This window comes from Diceros bicornis, chromosome 10 (assembly GCF_020826845.1).
Source record: "Diceros bicornis minor isolate mBicDic1 chromosome 10, mDicBic1.mat.cur, whole genome shotgun sequence".
Lineage (NCBI taxonomy): Eukaryota > Metazoa > Chordata > Mammalia > Perissodactyla > Rhinocerotidae > Diceros > Diceros bicornis.
This window is the reverse complement of record NC_080749.1, coordinates 48,341,654-48,361,598: the sequence shown is the minus strand read 5'-3', so window position 1 is coordinate 48,361,598 and position 19,945 is coordinate 48,341,654. Positions and strand designations below refer to the sequence as shown.

Here is a 19,945-nt window from a genome sequence, read left to right as displayed (position 1 = left end):
CCAGATTAAGGTCAGGGCTACTAAATGCTTTGTCATAATTATAGCCTGTAGTTCCAAGAGGGAGTAGAGAAGTATGAAACACAGGAAGTTCCTCTGTTGATGAACATAGTAGTTTGCAAAGGCTTGTTTGTAAGTTCATATGATTTATTCCATAGTACTTTACCATCCCTGGATGAATTTCCACTAAATAAGCTGTTTCTTTAGAATCATAAAACCTCCTTCCTCTGCCGATAGACACTCTAAAACAATGTCTACACCAAAAATCTTATAAGTGGATGACAACTTTTCTTGATAATTTCCACAAATATTCCAAAGAATTCCTTGGCATGCATGTTACTTAACTCACTTGTTCTGATATTGAATTAAAGGGCCTTGAGTCTGTTGAACCATTCTTGGCCTGCCAGGAATATTTCATCAGCAGCTGTCACTATGCTTGGATTTTACCTTCTTGAATGAATACATAGCCTATTCTTGCTTTAGCATTAAGTTCTGGAGCGTCCACTACTAATGAAGAAAAATCATCTGACCCATGCTAGAACATTTTCCCTTTAAGAAAAAAACGTTTCTTTGTGTCTTTCTGGCTATTGCCTAGGCTCAGCATTTTTAACCTATTGCATGACCCTGCTCAGTCCTAAAGAATCGTTTCTGCTGTCAGATGATTCATCTTTTATGCTCTTGCCACATTCCTTATTTTCTTACACTTTCAATTATTTTATTATTTCTACTTTGGCTTCAATCATATTCCAATTTTTTGGTTATTAAATGTTTCAACACTCTCAGTATGTTTGCATTTAACAAGCCTGGTGGACTTAATAATTTTTGTCACCACTTAAAAACAATGCACACATATATTAAGCCTTATGTTGGCGGGGACTGAATGACTATGTGACATATATCGCCATCTGTTGGTAGAAAGCAGTGTAGTCTTGGTTTTGCAATGATCATAGATTCGTTTTAATCTTTAAAATATGCTAAATTAAAATCTCCTTAAGAAGAAAAGTTTCTGTGTTTGCAATACAAACATTTATCCATTATGAAGTAACCAAATTTATTCTCCTTCCTTAAGAATATTAGGTGTGCAAAATCAATTTATAAGAAAGTTGATAAAAATCACTAATAATAATTGTTAGAATTTTTTTTGCACTTAAAATGTATCAGGAAATGTGCTAAGAGAATGGTTAGAATGTATTGTGCACTTAAAGTGTACCAGGAAATGTACTTAATGATTAAAATGCAGTGTCTCATTTTTTCCTTTAGAATGACCTTAGGATAATCATTTTCATCCCGGTCCTACAATGCAGAAACCAAGCTTTAGAAAGATTAACTTGCCCAAGCACACAAGCAAGTAAGCAGTAGAGATGGGTGGAACCCAGGTCTGTCTCACTCTGGAGCCACAAACTTAACAACTATGTTATGCTGTCTTCCTATTTTACTGCAGACCTAGATTTTAGATTAAAGCCATAAATAAGTTAGGAAAATGAAATAAAACAGAAGTAACGAATATTCTCCATTTAAGATTTTAATAAGATTTTATTTTTAATGACCAACTCATGGTTTATCATTTAAAATTGCAGTATATATAGGGAAAATGGGTAATAATATTGCTAATATTTATTTAGCCTAGGCACTGGGGTAGGCACTTTACAGAAACTGTTTCTGTTCTACCTAATGACCTTGTAAGAGAGATACTTTCCTCATTTTACTTATGAGGAATTTGCATAATGCCACAGAGATAGTTATGTTATAATCAGGGAATTCAAACCTAAGTCTGCCCGGCACCAAAGCTATTATGCCCTTTCTCCTAAACCCTGTTGATGTTTTGGAGGAAGTGGATACGTGCATAATCGAAGAGTGGAAATGCACTCTCTGTGTAACACTTTATAAAAAACTGGAGGACCTCTTCTGCAGCCATACTTTAGTGACTCTAGAGGTCATCTACGTCTGTGATGGTTTTGTGCTCTCAGGAAAGGGTGGATTCTGACTAATAGAGAAGATTTAATGTGAGCTAAGAAATATTTTTCCTTTTTCCTCATACATCATGTATAGATGAGAATACATGAATTTTTCTATCAAAAATTTCAGATATGCCAGCAATCATTGACAATAACCTTTATTTCCCCCAAAGTAATGTGTTTCTTGAGATTATAAACTTTAATTTTTTGTAAATTTGAGGAATACTATATTTTGTACACCCATACAAAGAGACAATGTCTATCTTAAAGTATAACAAAGGTAATCATTACAGGGTGTTATGAAAGACTTAGATCACAATGTTTTGATAATTTTTCTTATTAAAGAATCTAGAAATAAATCCCTGGCTATCCATGTACCACTTTAAACATAAAGTTATCACATACAACATTAAGGTTTTTTGCATACCAATTGTTCCAGTACCATAAAATGCCATAAAAACGCTTTGAGTGATTTTAGGACATGGAATATTGACTTACTTTTTTGAAGCAATTAGACTAGTGTCGGTCATACCCCAAATTATGCATCTCTAAGAAATAATCATTTTAAGAATTTTTAATATGATTAGCCTGGTGCTAGATATGAGGGATGCAATGGTAAGATTTCAGCAATCAGGAAAGTACTTAATTAAAATGATTGATTACTTATTTATTGATTATTATATTTAATTTATAGATGATATGCTTAACTTTAGAGGCTCTAAAGTAGGTAGCCAGATCAGCGATTTTTCTTATGATTGTATACTTTGTTTTTATGATCTAAAGAGGAGATATTAAGAAAAGGAGTCATAGCATAAGAAGATGACAATTAACTTATAAATTTACTGCAATCCCAATGAAAATAAAAATAGGATTTTCACCCTTTGAAATTAGATAACCTGTGTCTAGTTAGCTAGGACAATATACACAAGAAAGAGTAATATCTGATAGGACTAACCCCATTAGATATTAAATTATTTTATAAAACTAGAGTAATTAAAATGATATGGTATTGGTACAATACATAGCTCAGTGGAAGAAAGTATAGTGTCCAGAAATAGACATAATTACATATGAGAATTATAAAGATGACATCTCAAATAGATAGGAGGAAATATTAGTTAATAGATATCATTGGGACAATTGAATAGCCACGTGGATAAAGATAAATTCGGATCGCTACAACTTAATCCAAGATACATTTTAGATGAATCAAATATTTAAAATATAAAATATAGACCAGGGCCGGCCCCGTGGCTTAGCAGTTAAGTGCTCGTGCTCCGCTGCTGGCGGCCCGGGTTGGGATCCCGTGTGCGTACCGATGCACCGCTTCTCCGGCCATGCTGAGGCCGCGTCCGACATACAGCAACTAGAAGGATGTGCAGCTATGACATACAACTATCTACTGGGGCTTTGGGGGGAAAAATAAATAAATAAAATTTAAAAAAAAATTTAAAATATAGACCACAATGAAGAAGAAATGATACTAGAAGAAAACAGGATTTTTTTCAAAATCTTGAAATAGAAACTTTTTTCTAAGGTAATGTAAAACATAATAGCCATTAGAGAAAGGATTGGTGAATTCAATTTAATAAAAAAGTACAGTCATGAGCTGCATAACTGACGTTTGGTCAATGACGGACTGCATATACAGTGGTGGTCCCATAAGATTAGTACCATATAGCCTCAGTGTGTAGTAGGCTATACTATCTAGGATTGTGTAAGTACCCTCTGTAATGTTTGCACAAGGAGGAAATCTCCTAACTATGCATTTCTCAGAACGTATCACCATCGTTAAGTGACATATGACTGAAAATGCTGTGGAGAGTAAATATCACCATAAACCAAAAGAAATGAAAAACAGCAAACTGATAAAAATATTTGCATCTTATACCACAGACAAGAGCTAATTTCTAGGAGTTCCTAAATTAATAAGAACAGATGAATAGCCCATTATAAAATTGAACAAAGACTATGTACAGAGAGTTCACAGAAAAGGAAGCACAAATGGTTTCTAAGGATAAGAAAAGATCCCCAGCCTCACTCATAAGAGAAAATGCAAACTGAAACAATGGAAAGTTATCATTTCCCACTTTTTAAAATGCAAAGAAGAAAAAATTTTATCAAACTTTGTGTTGAAGTTGTGTGCAAACAATCCTTGACACATTCTTTGTGGGGAGTATGAATTGGTAGAACCTCTATGAAAAGTAATTTGTCAATATTATCTTTTTCCAAATTAAAAATGCAGATACGATTATGACCCAGCAATTTCACTGTCAGGCATTTGTCTCACAAATATAATTCCACATTGTAACGCTATGTATGAGGAGATAATCATTGTAGTTTTGGGAAACAACCTAAAGACTCTACAAGGGGGAATGGCTGAATAATTTTGGCACATCTGTAAAATAGATATTTAAGAAGCTCTTGTAAAAAGAGGTGGTGGCTCTATACATACTAAAATGGAAATGTTTCCAGGTTATATTTTTAAGTGAAATACAAAATGTAAAGGTATTATTTATGTGAAATATAGGGTATTATTTATGTGAAAAGTTAACAGGCATATATATGTTTATAAAATCATATAGATGGATACACAGGGGATTGGTACCGGTGGTTCCCTCCAGGGTAGGAAGCTGGGTGGCTGGGAAACAAGGGAGAGAGGGAGAAATACTTTTCATTATACATACTTTTGAGTTTTATGGCTATATTTATTCTCCAAAAATAAATATATGAATGCAATTTAGGGAAAAAACGAGAGTCGTAAACCTACAGTTTGGGCCCAACTATTCAATTTGAAAGTGTTCTCAGAGTTACTAACTGCTCTGAAGCTCAGGATTATAATCAAATAATGCGTCCTTAAAAATATGTATGGAGGGGCTGGCCCACTGGCGCAAGCAGTTGGGTGCGGGCGCTCAGCTGCGGCGGCCCGGGGTTGGCCAGGTCGGATTCTGGGCACGCCCCAGCGCACCGCTTGTCAAGCCATGCTGTGGCGACATCCCATATAAAGTGGAAGAAGATGGGCATGGATGTTGGCCCAGGGCCAGTCTTCCTCAGCAAAAAGAGGAGGATTGGCAGATATTAGCTTAGGGCCGATCTTCCTCACACACACACACAAAAAATGTCTGGAATGAATTTGAGTGAATGAATGATGCATATAAAAGTGTTTTGCAAACCACAATGTGTATAAAAATATATAATATAAATTAAAGAAATTTTGCTAGACAAAATTCCAAATGCAAAAAATGTACAAAGACCAGAGGATGTGCATGACCCAAACACCGAGAAAACAGAAGACACAAAGGTTGAGATGGATTGTTCCATTTGAGGTAATGTGAGCAATGTCTCTCAGCCTCAGACAAGACTGCAAGGACTGTGTGCATATCTCTTTCCCAGACCTGTGCTTCCCAGATATACATCTTGAAAATAAAACTCTGCTCTCACACTGGGAAAAAATATAATTATGCCCCAAAAGTGTGAATATTTTAATTATAAAGTAACTTCAAAGTTCTTTTAAGTAGTAATTATACATTTCTGTTTATTATCAAAAACCAGATTTATCAAAGACAAAAATTAAAAGATGACAAACTGGCAGAAAATAAATAAATAGCAACTTTTCTGAAGATAAATCAATATTCTTATCAAAGCAAGAAATGATGAATGCCCCAATAGAAAAAGGATCAAGAGGATAAACAGATTTATAAAAGGAGAAAAAAAATGTTCCGTGGAATGCACATTTTAAAAGAAAACATTTTTTTTCCTAACAAATTGGGAATCATTTTTAAAATTACTATGCTTAAGGGGCCGGCCCGGTGGCGCAAGCGGTTAAGTGCGCGCGCTCCGCTGCGGCGGCCCGGGGTTCGCTGGCTCGGATCCCGGGCGCGCACCGAAGTACTGCTTGTCAGGCCATGCTGTGGCGGCGTCCCATATAAAGTGGAGGAAGATGGGCACCGATGTTAGCCCAGGGCCAGTCTTCCTCAGCAAAAAAAAAAAGAGGAGAATTGGCGGATGTTAGCTCAGGGCTGATCTTCCTCACAAAAAAAAAAAAAAAAATTACTATGCTTAATATTGTTTGAGTATGGAAAAATATACGCTTATATATTGCTAGAAGGAACATAAATTTTTACAGCCTTTCTGGAAAGCATTTTGGCTATATGTATATGTATAAAAAGGCAAAGTAAATACCTCAAAATATCATCAGTAATTTTCTCTAAGTTAATTTTATTTTAATCTTTATACTTTTCAATATTTTCCAAATTTTCTACCAATGAAAATTCGCTATATTTATATTCAGCCATATTAATAACTCCAAATTAGTTATATGCACAACTTTCTGCAAAGGATTGTATCTTGGATTTAACAATAATAAAATCATTTCTGTATAACTTGACCCTGTTATTTACCTACAAATTTTAAATAAACTGCATTGTTTAATGGCAAAATTTAAGTTAGAATTAAGTGACAATCTAGTATTGTATCTGTGCCTAAGTTTCTAAAACAATTGAATAAGTTATCGCTTTGTTAGAGATCCAGACATTTGGTGATTTGTTCTTAATCAAATGTATGTTTCAAATAAAGTATTTGCAATTTTGGAGTGCTTAAGCACTGATGAAAATGGAAAAACCCCTCTAATGGATTCTTAACTTCTGCTATGACTAGTGTAATTCTAAATTAGAGAATTTTAAAGTTTAATTGGGTGATGTCCACCATATTAGTCTCCCTTCTCCTCCATCTGATCAAACTTTTAACTTGACTGTTGATAGTTGGAAGAAAGCTGCTTTGATTAAACTCAAGCAGATAGTAAGTAGTTTTTATGTTGGTGTGTTAAAATGAGAGACTGTAATAGCAGAACTTTTATATTTCTTGCACACATCAGGCTACATATAAGTTTAGGAATTCTTTGTTTCTGAATATGTTTTAATTATTTAAATGAGGAGAAAAAGAAAAACAAGAGAGTGCCATAAATTTAAAAAAATCTGGGCCGGCCCCGTGGCTTAGTGGTTAAGTTCGAGCCCTCTGCTGCTGGCGGCCCAGGTTTGGATTCCAGGCGCGCACAGATGCACTGCTTCTCCGGCCATGCTGAGGCCACGTCCCACATACAGCAACTAGAAGGCTGTGCAACTATGACATACAACTACCTCCTGGGGCTTTGGGGGAAAAAACTAAATAAATAAAAATTTAAAAAAAAAATCTGTGATGTAAAGTCAATGATAGTTATTGGTTATTATAACTATTTGAAGATACTCTCAAAATATTGAAAAATCCTAATTTTGTTAAGTAATAAAATTTGCTTACAAATCATTGTGACATATGTTATCTTAAGGGCAAGATGCTTGCTTCTTCAAGTGTTTGGGTTAGGACAAGTCGTTGTTCATCAAGCATTCAACAACTGAGTTCCTAGGAAGTCCATATATCATGCTCTACGCTGGTGATAAGAGATGCCTAAGACAAGTTTCTCATCAAGGAGCTTAGAGTCTAGTTGAAGAAGACAGGCATGGAGACTGATGAAAGAAATGAGACAATAGAGGCTGATCAAAATCCATGTTAGGGGACAGTTGGGAGCCCAAAGCAGGCAGGGCAGATGAGAGAACGAGCTGATGAAGAGTTCAATGTATATTCGAGGGAAGGAAGGCAGGAGATGAGGTCAGATTTCTTCATATAGGAGGTGTTAAGCTGACATTAAAAGACAAGTAATCTGGTGATCAGGATAGTTGAAACTGTTTGGATAGAGGACGCATCACGAGAAGGCAGGGATCATAAAGTAACCTGGCTGCCCTTTGGAGAAATGAAATGTAGAGTGATGTAGCTGGAATGTAGATTGCAAATAGAAGAAGAGAGGCTGTCAGCTTTCTATGAAAGGTTAGGGAAAGCTTTCTATGCCAGACCAAAGACATGGCAGGTTATCCTGTAGGTAGTTGTCAGCTATAGAGGATTTTTTTTCTTTTTTTTTTAGTGGGGTAAAATCATCGAATTTCCCATTGTAAATGCAGGATCTCTTGTGCATTGAATGAATGTTATGTATTTGATCCCGACTTCCTTGGTATTATCCCACTAAAGGTTTTCAAGCATTTTCTATAGCACAACTCTTTGTTTTTTTTTCAAAAGAAATCTTACGGTGCTTCTATAAGAAAAACAGATAAAATGGAAAGCTAGGGTGCTTAAAAGTTTTAAATCTTGGTTTAGAGAAAACAATTCATTGTTCTAACAACCCCTAACACTTCTAAACTGAACACCACTAATGTGGCCTGTCTCACTTGAACAGAAATGACACGCCGTTTTCAATTGATGGAGGTAAGGGGATGGAGCAGCACAGAAACCTGGAGACCCCTTTCAGGTGGAGTGCTCAGCTTCCTAAAAAAGGTTCTGTTTGCAATTTCTTTCCTTTTTTAAAGTTTGATTAACATGAAACTCGCAATATCTCCTTGTAATTGTGGGGGCAAAAGTATCTTGATCAGGGGCTGGCCCAGTGGCCTAGTGGTTAAGTTTGGTGTGCTCCGCTTTGGTGGCCTGGGTTCGGTTCCTGGGCACGGACCTACACCACCCCTCAGTGGCCATGTTGTAGCGGCAACCCACATACAAAATAGAGGAAGATTGGCACAGATATTAGCTCAGGGCAAATCTTCCTCAAGCAAAAAGAGGAAGATTGGCAACAGATGTTAGCTCAGAGTGAATCTTTCTCAGCAAAAAAAAAAAAGTATCTTGATCAGGAAATAGGAAAATATCTTACAATGTTATTACAACTAAAGAGAGAAGTTAACAAATTTGAAACAAACTGCTTTTAATGGTTTCATTAAAATTCTAATGAAGATGCATTTAAATTAAAGCATTTTAGTTAATGATTAAAATTTCATGATTGAGGATTGCTTTCCTAAATACTCCTATACTTCAGCGTAAAATATAAGGTCCTTGCTAATGCATTTTTTGGTTTCTTAGTTTCAGTTTTACTGCACTCTGCTTTTATAGTAGGTTATTTTTTTAATTTATCACCACCATTAATTTGCCATTTTTTGAACTTTACTTGTTGTTTAGATCATATTTTATATGCTTTATTTCTTGTCTCATAGCAAAGGAACACATATGTGAACCATGTAAATATTTGTTGAGTAGAACAATCTTTAAAAGTACATCATTAACTCAATATGGACTTATCTATTTTAAGTTTTCCATTAAGCTGTCTAAACTAGGCTTTGTAAAACTGATACTCCGTTAAATTATGATAGGAAAACTTACCAATATTCCAAGTTAGCAGTTTTTTTCCCATCTTACAGGCACATATAAGGTTTATTTTCTAGCCATGTCAAGTATAGTTTCAACATTGTACATGTTCCTTAAGAACATGCTGAAGAAGTAGGACGTGGGAAAGAGTATTTCTGATGTAGTCTCGCTCTCTTTTTTTAAATCGTTTTACTGTGTCTTACAACAGTGAAAAACATATTACACTATAGTGGAATAAAAGAAGACTTTTCAAGTGTCACTGCATTATTTTGCATATAAACATATTTGTAGGTGATATCAGGTATACTGATGATGCGCTTCATAGTAATTATTTAAAACTCCAGAATAAGATTTGTTCCCTTTCTAATCAAGGACAAGGTATTTTGGGGAAAAAACACAAAAAGGTAATTAAAGTTAACTATATGGGTATATCCTGAATCTATGTGGTTTTTCTACCCAACCCCCAAGCCTAATGACTTGGATGATCACATTGTATTCTCTTATCCATAGCAGACAGATGGATCAACCAGGGAATTCTCCACTAGCCCTGCCTCTCTGAAACCACAGTCAGGAAGTGTAATCAGAGTGCTCAGCTGAACCAGAGCAAGAGCTTTCCTAATGGGTAGCTGTGACTTGAGAAATCACATCCATTAAATAAAGTAATTAAATATACATCAGTCCTTTGCCAAGGGAGCCACAGAGATATTGCAATAGAACATCATCACGTGACCCATCTCTCCTGCTTTGGAAAAGAAACATATTTTTACCTTTGACATGTAGCATCTTTAAATTACTCAGCTCATTTGCAGGAATACATAATTTGTGACAAGATTTATGCAGTTCATGATTTTCTGTGAACCGTATAGTAATTATGTGGTCGCTAAAACATTATAAAGGAAATATTTCTGACTTGCTCATCCCCCCCACACTGTTTTGTTTTATATTATTGTTCTTTATGTTTTAGGCATTTCATATTTCGAATTATTTTTAAAAATTCTTCCAATAGAAGCCTTTGTGTCCCCAAATTAGATTTTTCCACTTAAGTATACATAACTTAAATATCTAATTAGAAAGAATTTGTTTGTGTTTGTGTCCATAAAAATTTCTTTTAGCTTTCCAAATAACTTTTTTTTGTTACAATAATACTTAAAGAAAATTTAGTCATGAAGAAATGTCACCATCAAATAGCATTAACCTTGACTATATTTATAGTTGTAGAAATTCCTGTTTCTTGCTCTTAGTTATAACCGTCTTTTGATTAATAATATGCTACCCATCATATATTAATATATTTGCTGCAAACCCACTTGAGGTAATGCATGCACTTAGAATGTTCTTTTTAAGCTATGAATAACCTTTCACTTTTTCCCTGGTGACCATCAGCAGGCAACTGTAAGATAACTGACAGAGAATGTGTTTACAATCATGGAATCACAGAAGAATAAAGTTGACAGTGCCCTCAGAAATTATATTCTACCTCCTCCTTTCACAGACGAGTCCCTGAGAGCTCAATTCAATGTGTCTAGGATAATAGGAAGCACAGTTAAAGAAATAATCAAAAGTAATTGTCATTTAAAAATTTTCATTTGTGAATTCCTGAGCACAACTCTATACACACTAATTTTCTCCCTCAAATTGAAATTTCTCCCCATAATCTTAACTCTCTAAACCTTCAAAGTCAGCAGAGATGAAGGGAGGACGCTCTGATTTTACTGGGTTTTCTGGGCTGAGGCACATATAGAGATGCCTAGTTTATGAGACCAAGTGATGGGGATATTACATATGAAGAGAAAGGTGTCACAGACAAAGCCCAGACAAGAATGAATACAAGTGCCTGGAGGGGCATCCTCACTTGCCTATTTGATAATCTCTGTGGTTAGATAAAATACTCAAATTTCCTGTAAATTATACATGCGGGAAAAATAGAATCATACAATTTTCATGCTGAAAGGAACCTTATAGAGTTGTCCTGGTTGAAACTGCCCATTTTAGAACTGTTCTTAGTGCCCGGAGATGGTTTAGCTATAGCACAGCAAGTTACAGTCAAGTCTATGAACCAATAGTAGAAAGCCTTTCAACTGAAAATATAGCAGACCAAGTATCTTCATTTGGAACATTTTTATATACGTGGTTTCTCTAGGCTCCTGTAGCACCCTACCACCAGTATCTACTTAGAGTATTTAGTAAAATTGTGCCCTAACTTAAAATGTAGTGGAGATATTCTAATTTGCAAATTGACAATATTTTAATTTTCTCCGACCTTTGAGAATGTTTAATTTAATATTCCTAAATTGTAAGATGAGGAGAAAGTACTCAGTAGATGAGTAAAACATCTGGTCCAATGCAGACATTGAAATAAATAAAATGAATTGTATGGAAAATAATAATAAATACAGGAGAGAAGTGGAGCTATTACATAACTTTGTGATATTTCTTTCTTTTTTCCATTGGCGCTTTAAGTTTTGAGCTTTTTCTCACCTTTTCTGTTCCCTTCTTTCTGGAGTAAGGAATAGAGGAAACAATGTATAACCACTGAATCAATGTTTATTGATGACCTACTAGGGCGCCCTATTGGGCTCAAGACTGGGAGTAGAAAGATGAATAAGATGTCAAATCATCATGAGAGTGACTACTGTGGAGATTTAAGGAAAGTGGTCCTGGGTGAAATAACCCTCGGACTGGCTCTTGAAGGAGCCAGAGTCCTGGATAGGTGGGTGGGGGTGAATTGCAGGGAATGAGGCTGGGGCCATTTCAGAATTGCTCTTGTGGGTTAATCTCATAAACCTGGGGGGAGCCCTTGATGATTTGTAAATAGAGAAGTGATGTGATCAGTTTTATTTACCACTCTGGTAGCAATATGTGGCCTATAGATAAGAGGAAAAGAGACTGGAAACCTAGAGACTGGAAAAGAGTTGTTTTTTGTATATTTACAATAGAAAGCCTTTCCATTCTTAGTTTTTAGGAAACAATCGATATGATAATCAACAAACAATTGCACATGTGCAAAGGTGGTATAGTCGATAATTTTCATTGGCTTATGAATTGATTGCTGGCTGGCATCCTCTCTAAGAATCACAGGTTGTCAGCTGGGAAGTGTGCAGTCTTTCCCATGCATTCTCTCTGAATGTGCATGTGATTTGAGTACCCCAAATGCTTAGTCATTCTAGAACATGCTCATGAAAAGTTGCCAATTCCTTGGGTCCTGGGTTTATCCGAAATTCTGGGCACCATGTATTTTATATGGCAACCCTATCCTATGTTTTTCTTAAATATTCATCCTTGTCTGTCTCATGACCCCATTATATAAGCACTAGATCAGAAAGTACTAGACCCCTTAAATTCTGAGACATTAATTTCAAATGCATGTGAAGGATGGGGTTAGGGAAGGATAGTCTGCCAGTCAATTCCAGGTACTTCAGAGACTGATTCCTGGATTTATTCTCAGTGTTGTCATTTATTGATTACTTCACATAAAGCTTTAATGTGTTTATTACTCAGGAAGAATGATGGAATAGTACTAACAGTGCCGCAGGTGTGTTTTGAGCATTAATTAGTTAATTATGAAACACTTAGTTGAGAGGCATTCTAAGTAGCACAGAACTCAAGGCTTTTCACCTCAATTGGTGTCCACTTAAATAGCACTTTACTAAGCCAGGAAAAACAAACACGACTTGTACAGGAGGTACATCACCCAGTAGGAATGCTGATCTCCCAGTGTGGCCGTTTGCATGAAAATATATCCCCTGGGCATCAAAGGCTTTCTAAGAGCAATGATTCATGAACCTCCTGGACTTAGGACAATGTTGTGAAATTATTTTCATCTGTATTCTTAAATAGTTCTTGCCATGATTAAAATATTTTACGTTTTGATCCAGGAGTTATAGGTGTAAGTGGAAACAACAGAATACTCCAAAAATATAAGATCCTGGAGGAGAATAAGAAGGAGGAGAGAGGGGCCGATGCTGTGGCTTAGCAGTTAAGGGCACGCGCTCAGCTACTGGCGGCCCAGGTTCGGATCCCGGGCTCGCACTTACACACCACTTGTCCGGCCATGTTGAGGCGGCGTCCCACATACAGCAACTAGAAGGATGTGCAACTATAAGATACAACTATCTACTGGGGCTTTGGGGAAAAAAACAGAGGAGGATTGGCAATAGATGTTAGCTCAGAGCCGGTGTTCCTCAGCAAAAAGAGGAGGATTGGCGTGGATGTTAGCTTGGGGCTGATCTTCCTCACACACCCAAAAAACAAAATTAAGAAGGGAGAGAGAACAATGGGCTAGGGAGATGGAAAGAGAGAGAGTGGTGGACCAGTGCCTAAAGACTTTAGACAAACTCGCAATACTACTACTTCTTGTTTGTGTTCTCTAAATACCATTCTTATTAATTCAGGGTCACCATAATACATAAAAACATTTTAAAAAGTAGATCAGGCAGATATCAGCAAATTGATACAGAGAAATGTGGCAGACATGTGAATGACTTAGTTCCAATTTCATTCTCCATTCTATTTTGCATATGAAATATCCAGCTCTTCAAGCAAACCGAGTTCCGGCCAGTCTGAGGCTCAAATGGTTTGAATGATGGTCTCAAAACTATTTTACAAATGTTCGTTTTCTGCGTTTTTGTTGTCTCTCTGAATTTTTCCTCTCCTCACTTTTCCACCTACAATTAGAAATTATACACTTTATTATGTACTTTTAGATATTATATACCCTTTTCACTGAGTGCGATTCCCACCTGAACCCATGCTTTAGAGAGAACAATGAGAGGTTTCTCTGCACCTGCTCTATGTTTAGTAAGTTTCCAATTCCTTTTGGTGTCAAACAATAGCAGGTATACTCTGCAGTCCCTTGGGTCACTAATGTACTCAGTTTTGTTGTCAAGGCAGCAGCTAAACTATATCTTTCATGAACAGGTGATAAATTTTTTTCTGGCTTGAGCACAGCACCTCCCATTCATTAGAAGAAATGCCGCTACAGGCCCATCTCTATGTCGTCAACATGGCTCAAATATTATATGCCTTAAAATGTCTAATGTGTTTTCTGTTGTACAGTGCTGAGTTGTTTTAAAACATTAAGAATCTTAGTAAATCCTCATACTTTGTCGAGATGAATAAAAGGTGTTCAGCTTTCCTAAGACAAGACTGAAATGATCTACAAGAAATGCCAAGTCATGGTAGATTCATTTGGGAAAAAAAGAGAAAAGGTTTATGCAAAAAGTTCATGGTCTTTAGTATTAAATTTTGGAATTAAGATTAGACCTAAATAATGAGAAGGTTTTCTGATGATCTATTCCATTTTTATATCCTCTGACCAAGCCCAGGGCCTTTTTGAGAAATTGACTAAGGCAGGAAAGAGGGGGCAAATGTTAGGGCATCACTGATCCTTCTTTCCTTGTTTGTTTACAAGTGGCAAGACAGATTACCTCCCACAGCAGCACAGGTTAATCAAGAGACTCAGAGGAGCAAGAGGATGAGACATTCCTTATTGATGTTTCAGTACAGAATTCTCCATCTTGGTGGTTTCAAGGCAGATGACAAAAGCTTCTCAGCCCATAAATCCCAATAAGCAGACCTATTGACATAGAACTTGATCACATGTTCCATGGTGGCCGTTTTAAGTGCAGAATACTCTCAAGATTCAAGGAAGATGCTAGGTCTAGTTGTTTTTCAGTAAAAATATTGGAAAGTATAATTTATAATGCCTGTGTTTAAAAAGTCTTTTTTTTTCCTAACATTATTATTTCTATAATTAGAAGATGTTCTTTTGAGGTGAGAATAAAAAGATACATGGGCCTGCCCAGTGGCATAGTGGTTAAGTTTGCACTCTCCGCTTCGGGGCCTGGGGTTCACAGGTTCAGATCCTGGGCGTGGACAAATGCACCGCTTGTCAAGCCATGCTGTGGCAGGCGTCCCATATAAAGTAGAGGAAGATGGGCACAGATGTTAGCCCAGGACCAATCTTCCTCAGCAAAAATAGGAGGATTGGCAATAGATGTTAGCTCAGGGCTAATCTTCCTCACGAAAAAAAAAAAAAGATACAGGCTAGGTACCATTAGTTTTATTTGGGGTGGTGGTGGTAGTAGCAGAAAACACAAAGATAGCATCCTCTTGCCTCATCAGGCAACATAGAACTCTGGGAGCTCAGAAAGAAGGAAAGCAACAAGTACCTTCACCTTCAACAAGACTTTCTGGCAAATATACCTGTTTTTTTAATTATTATTTTTCCTCTGTTGATTTAAAATACCTATTTCTAGTGTGTTTCCTTGTAACTTACATCTTTACGTTGGTCAATAATCCCGTTTTCCCTAGTTTTTTCCCCCCACCTTTTCAAGAGCCTTCTGAGCTCAACATGCTGAAAGCTTTCAAAACAGGTAGAATGAATTTAAAGCCTGCCTCTACCCCTTTTCTAGCAGTATCAAATGAACATCTCTAGGTCTCCATGAATTGAAATGAGGATAAAAACACGTCCTTAGTGTTGCTAAAAGAGTACATTTCTAACACAGTACCTTACAGAGCAGCTGCTTTATAAATGTGATTGCTTCTATAACAACCAAACTTCACCTACTCTCAGAAATCATATTCTCTCCCGATGGCCTTTACAGCTTTGTAAAAGCTCCCTTCTCACTAGCCAATTTTCCAAGCTATGCACACCACGACTCATACCAATGTTGTCATGAAATGCCCCAAAGATAGCCTAAGAGTAGAGATTCTATTCCAGAACTTTGGGTACCACTAAATCAAGATATGTATTATAAAGCAGTGATTTGCTTGCTATTTTCCGATATGGATGAGAGCTCACGTCTCTATTTAGGCCACTGGATACCCGTCTTACATGGCGGCTGTGATATTTTAATTCCGGAATAATTGGGGGTGTGTTTGCAATACAATCAGCTCAAATCTAATTTGTCAATTTTATGAGGTCTGAAACAAGGTCTAAGCTCCCTTTCGGTGCCTTCAGAAAAAGCTGCTTGCCGAGATAACAAAGGACATGACTCAACTGCTCTCTGACTTGCATTCCTGCTTCATATCAGAGGCAGAGAGTTTTGTTTAGTGACCTTCTCCTCCCACATATTTTAGATTTTCTCATCTAAAGGCACATCTGTGATATCAGTGACATCAGTGGTAGAAATTTTCATCTGCAGGTTTGTGTGCTTGATTATTTCTTCCTGTTTGCACAAAGGATTTTAGGTGACTTTCCAGAAAACACACCTGAAAGAGATCACTAAAAGGAATGTCAAAATAAATCAGATGTTATTAGCAGTGGAGGAAAATAATTGCAGCAGCAGGAAATTTTGTTTTGTCTTTTACACAAGATCTAACACATACCGACGAATTGCTAGAATGATGATTATTTATACAGCTCAGATACATCTTCAAATTCTTTCTCTAGTTTCTTTGGAGCAAGCCCGGTATTCATTCTCATGACAGATGACTGGGAGGATCCCTTTCTAAGCCAAGGTAAAAAATTACAAATCTTTAGTTTCATAAGATGCCTGCTCACCAAAAGGCTCTATTTTGTGGTTTCTCATGTTTCACATGTGTGTTAACTTCTAAGTGATGGTTAATGGTATCTTTCTCAGCAGTGCAATGTTGTCAGGTTCAAATGAAATCATAGATACTAAAAAGCTTTATAAAGTTAAAAATATATCAAAATATGGTTTTAATGATGCTTCATTTATTCTAAGTAATGTGATGTGGTTAATAATTTTTCAATTAAGTATTTGTCTGTGCCAGTTTAGTTTGTTTGATTGGAATATCATGTCGTCTGAAGCTAATGCAATGGATTGGATCCCTGTAGGAACACTTAGCATTTCTCCGTGGAAAGACACATTATACTCTCAGACAATCCTCCTTGACCCTAGCCAGTTATCTCACACAAGCATAGAACTGACCCTTAGCATTTTGAGATTTGATATTTATTAAGTGGTTCTTGTGTTCAGCACCTCTCTCAGCACTTTATGTTATAAAGTATCTATAGAAGGTAGATGGCTTTATATGCATTGTCTATTGTAATGCACACGATAACATAATGAGGATCGCTATTGTCATCTCCACTTCTTAGATGAGGAAACTGAGGCTTAGAGAAGTAAAGACACTTTTTTTCCTTTTCCGGAAAAGGTATCTGGCAAATATTTCACATCAATTGGACTTCATGTGTGAGACACAGCATTCTCAGTTCTATAAAATATCGACATATGTAATGTCTCCTAAAAGCTTGAGGTTTCCATATGTAATGACCTTACTTCTTGTTTTCTTGTCAAAATAAAATATCACTTAAATTCTAAATAGGTTATCCCAAATACTTAATTTTCTCCTGTAAAACTAGCAAAGGATATGACAAAAAATTTTGTGTGCTGTTTTTTCCATCACATTGAGAAAAATCAGTCTTATAATTATTTCATATGAATAAGACTTTTAACCTGAACCAAATTATGTAGTTAATTTTACAACACCGAGAAAGACGTTGTAGAGAAGATGTTGCAATTGATCTTGATGTTGAAAGAGTGCTAGTTTCAAAACCAAATGTATTCTATGTGCTAAAAGTATTTTTGCACTATGAAGGTAGGGACAGATGGGGACATGTGTGCCAGAGTTCTCAGGGAAATTTTGGGTTGGATGTGAGACCCGAGCTGAGCCTGTCAAATAGGTTATGATTTGGACATGTGGGAGCTTATGATTGGACATGTAGAAGACATAATCTGTGGTCTCCAAGTGAATATGCGCACCTAAGAAGGATACTGGAAGAGTGTCTTTTTATCCTTGTCTTTAAATTTTCAACTTTGTATATATCTTTAATGCATATAGTGTTTTATAGTTACACATGTAGGTTCTTCAAAAATTTAGCAATAGTGTAAATTCATGTATTGGGAGATGCTCAATTTATTATTATTATTATTATTATTAGCATCATTATTTTGCTAGTGAAAATGAGTCTGGGACATTTTCTTAAGGATAAGGGTTGAAAACATGATCCTACAATTATCACTATCTTAAGGAAAGGCAGGAAAACTTATTGTAGAAATTGACTGTTGGCGTGTTGTAGGGCTCATGATTGACCTAGTGTATCAGAAAGTGACCAAACACAGCATCTCTGTTTGGCATTGATTGAATAGATTGGCCCTTCCTCAGATCTAAATCACTTGTGTTTCCTGCATAAACTTGAAATAACCCAATAATTCTAAGTTATTTTAAAGTAAATACAGTGTATTATTAGTATTATATATTCTATACATACGTGTTCATGTATGTTTATTTGCTGTTCTTTTTTCTATTTGTAAGACATCATAATTTCCCAAATGTCAAGGATAGTATCATCATGACAAGATTTTTGGAAAGTATTCACTGTCATTACTCAATTAATTATTATTATAATCGATATATATGCCACACACACAAAAATGTAAGTCTGAAACATTTCCTATGTATTGACCACATCATTCTGCAAGTATGCTTACAAGCCAATATAAGAGACACCAGAATCTCCTAGTATTCTTAAAGTTAAGACCAAAGTGCCTCGTATTTCCTGAATGAAATGACAGGTTAATGTTGCTGATGAAATGATTATGGCTTGGCTTTCGTGAAACATAAGCTGTTAGTAAAAAAGCACTTAGGAAAATAATAAAGAAATGAAACAGCAATTCCTCTCCCATTTTTCCTCTGTATTGTGTCATAAGCAAAAGTAATATAATAATCACTAATTATAGGAAACCTTTCAGACTTCATAATTGGATCTTTCATTTTTGCCACGGCAACCAAGAACTAAGAATTTATTCACAGATGGGCCTAGTTCATTCCATGAACTCTTATCAGTGTCTCTTTATGAGAGTTAAAATAAAGAGACCTATGTATGTATTTAGACATATTGGCTAAATGGTTCCTTTTTTTTTTTTTTTTAATTAGAAAGATTAGCCCTGAGCTAACATCTGTTGCCAATCCTCATCTTTTTACTGAGAAAGATTGGCCCTGGGCTAACATCTATGCCCATCTTCCTCTACTTTATATGGGACGCCGCCACAGCATGGCTTGATAAGCCGGGGGTCGGTCCACGCCTGGGATCTAAACCCACGAACCACGGGCCGCTGAAGCAGAGCGGCCGAACTTAACTGCTACGCCACTGGGCTGACCCCTGGTGCCTTTTCTTTTAAGAGCCAATAGTAGGCTTATTGTGGCCAAGTCTTCCATCGTCCACTATCAAAATGACCTATCTTAAGCAGTATGTAGCAGTGGAAGGCACTGAACTCACAGCTCAAAACTCGACTTCTAGTCATAGCTCCAATATTTCCTTAAACATAACAACATGACTTGGCAAATACTAAACTGTAAACCTCGATGTAACCATTGGGGGAAAAAAAAGGAAAAGAATATTTGCATTTTATATTTTAGAGCACTGTTATATGTGAAAGAGCTGTAAAAATTATAAAATCATTGTAACTCAACATATCTTTATATAGGTATAAGTCTCTGTAATTCATGAATATGAAATGTATTTTCAATTTTTTCTACTAAAAAGGTACTATAAGTTAAGAAAGTTTCCAATAGAAATTAGTTCTTTAGAAAATATGTTGGCATATTAATGTCTGTGGAAAAATACAAAGAAATATAAAAATAAAATACAGAGGAAATACACAGTACTATATTCTTGGCATACATTTGTACATCAAGAAATAAACTTCATGATGTGATTCGAGAACTGAGTCTAAAACATTAGAAACCTGATAAAATAAAAATTAGAAAACCAAGAACAGTAGTGCAGTTGAAAGAGGAAAAGTAAAACTGAG

The 19,945-nt window shown here is 36.1% G+C and overlaps 1 protein-coding gene across 4 annotated transcripts in view; it reads left to right on the top strand.

Annotated features, from left to right (window-relative positions):
• The window catches only part of SCN9A (sodium voltage-gated channel alpha subunit 9), a 155,862-nt gene that overhangs the window by 13,510 nt on the left and 122,407 nt on the right, over positions 1–19,945 (top strand). The window contains exon 2 of one of the 4 annotated variants that reach the window (XM_058549171.1): positions 16,558–16,625. The exons of the other annotated variants lie outside the window; for them this stretch is intronic. The gene's annotated coding sequence lies outside the window, so the exon portion shown is untranslated. The remainder of the gene's footprint in view (positions 1–16,557; positions 16,626–19,945) is intronic. 4 annotated transcript variants of the gene reach the window in all.